Here is a 4,177-nt window from a genome sequence, read left to right as displayed (position 1 = left end):
TTTATTTTGTTTAATTTTGATGATTACAAATGACAACAAATGAAAATCTCAAATTCATCATATCAGAAAATTAGAATATTGTGAAAAGGTTCAAAATTGATGGCCCCTGGTGCCACACTCTAATCAGCTAATTAACTCAAACCACCTGCAAAAGCCTTTAAATGGTCTTTCAGTCTAGTTCTATAGGCTACACAATCATGGGGAAGACTGCTGACTTGACAGTTGTTCAAAAGACGACCATCGACACCTTGCACAAGGAGGGCAAGACACAAAAGGTCATCGCTAAAGAGGCTGGCTGTTCACAGAGCTCAGTGTCCAAGCACATTAATAGAGAGGCGAAGGGAAGGAAAAGATGTGGTCGAAAAAAGTGTACAAGCAAGAGAGATAACCGCACCCTGGAGAGGATTGTGAAACAAAACCCATTCAAAAATGTGGGGGAGATTCACAAAGAGTGGACTGCAGCTGGAGTGAGTGCTTCAAGAACCACCACACACAGACGTATGAAAGACATGGGTTTCTGCTGTCGCATTCCTTGTGTCAAGCCACTCTTGAACCACAGACAGCGTCAGAAGCGTCTTGCCTGGGCTAAAGAGAAACAGGACTGGACTGCTGGTGAGTGGTCCAAAGTCATGTTCTCTGATGAAAGTAAATTTTGCATTTCCACAGTCAGTGATGGTTTGGGGTGCCATGTCATCTGCTGGTGTTGGTCCATTGTGTTTTCTGAGGTCCAGGGTCAACACAGCCACATACCAGGAAGTTTTAGAGCACTTCATGCTTCCTGCAGCTGACCAACTTTTTGGAGATGCAGATTTCATTTTCCAACAGGACTTGGCCCCTGCACACAGTGCCAAAGCTACCAGTACCTGGTTGAAGGACCATGGTATCCCTGTTCTTAATTGGCCAGCAAACTCTCCTGACCTTAACCCCATAGAAAATCTATGGGGTATTGTGAAGAAGAAGATGCAATACACCAGACCCAACAATTCAGAAGAGCTAAAAGCCACTATTAGAGCAACCTGGGCTATCATAACACCTGAGCAGTGCCACAGACTGATCGACTCCATGCCACGCCGCATTGCTGCAGTAATACAGGCCAAAGGAGGCCCAACTAAATACTGAGTGCTGTACATGCTCATACTTTTCATGTTCATACTTTTCAGTTGGCCAACATTTCTATAAATCCTTTGTTTTTATTGGTCTTCAGTAATATTCTAATTTTCTGATATGATGAATTTGAGATTTTCATTTGTTGTCATTTGTAATCATCAAAATTAAACAAAATAAACATCTGAAATATATGAGTTTGTATGTAATGTATGAATATAATATACAAGTTTCACTTTTTAAATGGAATTACTGAAATCAATCTACTTTTTCATGATATTCTAATTTTATGACCAGCACCTGTACAGGAGAGGGTTGTGACAACATGCAGCAAATACAGGTGCTGGTCATAAAATTAGAATATCATGAAAAAGTAGATTGATTTCAGTAATTCCATTTAAAAAGTGAAACTTGTATATTATATTCATACATTACATACAAACTCATATATTTCAGATGTTTATTTTGTTTAATTTTGATGATTACAAATGACAACAAAGGAAAATCTCAAATTCATCATATCAGAAAATTAGAATATTACTGAAGACCAATAAAAACAAAGGATTTATAGAAATGTTGGCCAACTGAAAAGTATGAACATGAAAAGTATGAGCATGTACAGCACTCAGTATTTAGTTGGGCCTCCTTTGGCCTGTATTACTGCAGCAATGCGGCGTGGCATGGAGTCGATCAGTCTGTGGCACTGCTCAGGTGTTATGATAGCCCAGGTTGCTCTAATAGTTTAGCTCTTCTGAATTGTTGGGTCTGGTGTATTGCATCTTGTTCTTCACAATACCCCATAGATTTTCTATGGGGTTAAGGTCAGGAGAGTTTGCTGGCCAATTAAGAACAGGGATACCATGGTCCTTCAACCAGGTACTGGTAGCTTTGGCACTGTGTGCAGGTGCCAAGTCCTGTTGGAAAATGAAATCTGCATCTCCAAAAAGTTGGTCAGCTGCAGGAAGCATGAAGTGCTCTAAAACTTCCTGGTATGTGGCTGCGTTGACCCTGGACCTCAGAAAACACAATGGACCAACACCAGCAGATGACATGGCACCCCAAACCATCACTGACTGTGGAAACTTTACACTGGACTTCAAGCAACGTGGATGAAGTGCCTCTCTTCTTTTCCTCCAGACTCTGGGACCTTGATTTCCAAAGGAAATGCAAAATTTACTTTCATCAGAGAACATGACTTTGGACCACTCACCAGCAGTCCAGTCCTGTTTCTCTTAAGACGCTTCTGACGCTGTCTGTGGTTCAAGAGTGGCTTGACACAAGGAATGCGACAGCAGAAACCCATGTCTTTCATACGTCTGTGTGTGGTGGTTCTTGAAGCACTCACTCCAGCTGCAGTCCACTCTTTGTGAATCTCCCCCACATTTTTGAATGGGTTTTGTTTCACAATCCTCTCCAGGGTGCGGTTATCTCTCTTGCTTGTACACTTTTTTCGACCACATCTTTTCCTTCCCTTCGCCTCTCTATTAATGTGCTTGGACACTGAGCTCTGTGAACAGCCAGCCTCTTTAGCGATGACCTTTTGTGTCTTGCCCTCCTTGTGCAAGGTGTCGATGGTCGTCTTTTGGACAACTGTCAAGTCAGCAGTCTTCCCCATGATTGTGTAGCCTATAGAACTAGACTGAAAGACCATTTAAAGGCTTTTGCAGGTGGTTTGAGTTAATTAGCTGATTAGAGTGTGGCACCAGGGGCCATCAATTTTGAACCTTTTCACAATATTCTAATTTTCTGATATGATGAATTTGAGATTTTCATTTGTTGTCATTTGTAATCATCAAAATTAAACAAAATAAACATCTGAAATATATGAGTTTGTATGTAATGTATGAATATAATATACAAGTTTCACTTTTTAAATGGAATTACTGAAATCAATCTACTTTTTCATGATATTCTAATTTTATGACCAGCACCTGTACTATAGTCTATAGAGGCTGACCATTTAACAGTAAGCCCCTTGTGGCTGTTAGTGTCACTGCACTAAGTAATCTGCCTCCTGATTGCCTACAAGGTTCAGAATTTGGAGTTATATGTTTTGTAGTTTTTTGTCACTAAAATGAATGCATCCTAACATAGACTTTCAAAACAATCTTTGCCATCATTTGGAAAAAACAAACAAACATTTAAATCAATTTTTGTCACATTTCAGGCAGGTGCAGGCTGCAGGGAACAGGTGCAGGCTGAATAACTCAACAAAAAATAAAAAAAAGCAGTTTCAATTTTGCCAGACTTGGGCTACATTCACTAACCTGGGTGCCATTCCGAACTTAGTCCCGCCCACAAGGTTGCCAGTTCGGTCTGGCATTGCTCCATAGTAGCGCGAGTATGATCACCCACTCTCTGGCGATCCAATCAAATTGTCAGGGCGGGCTTTATACGATGATGGACAGATGATCAACAGTAACGTAATCAACCATGTGACCAAAGCGTGCTTGGGTGACAACAACAATGGCTGCCGCCGGAGAGTTGAGGTGAGTAGATTCTGCTATTAGGTCTGTTCTAGAAGATATCGACAGCAAATTAATTTTAAAAAAGTAACAGAGAAACGCGATCAAGGCTCATCTTCTTATTCTAGGCGTGCAACTGCACAAATTTTGATTTTTGTTGACAACAACTATGCGTCGGTTAACATACGTCACGCACTCCGTTGCTCTTATTGGTTGTAGGTCTATCCAATTGAGTGCAGAGGCATTTTTTTCCCTGGTTCGTTCAAAACACGCCCCATAATCACAGCTCTATGGAGCAGTATCAGACTCATATTCTGACTAGAATTGAGTAAGACTACGTCAGGCTATACATTCACACCGCAGCCTTAAGTGACCCAAACTCAATATTTTTGTCCATTTGCGACCTGGATCTAATCTGTTCATGACAGTCTGAACAACAAGGATCCGATTTTTTCCAATGCGACCCAGGCCACTTGGTTATGTGGTCCTGAATCCGATTAGAATCTGATCTTTTCAAATGCGACCTGTGTCTGAACAGCCAGGTCGCATCCATTCGACCTCAATGTCATTAATACCAGACAGTGGTCACTCTTCTGCTTCTTGCTACA

The sequence above is a fragment of the Cyprinodon tularosa genome, unplaced genomic scaffold (genome assembly GCF_016077235.1).
Source record: "Cyprinodon tularosa strain WSP-4 unplaced genomic scaffold, ASM1607723v1 ctg1198, whole genome shotgun sequence".
Classification (NCBI taxonomy): domain Eukaryota; kingdom Metazoa; phylum Chordata; class Actinopteri; order Cyprinodontiformes; family Cyprinodontidae; genus Cyprinodon; species Cyprinodon tularosa.
The sequence above is the reverse complement of the archived record's forward strand: the minus strand, read 5'-3'. Positions refer to the sequence as shown.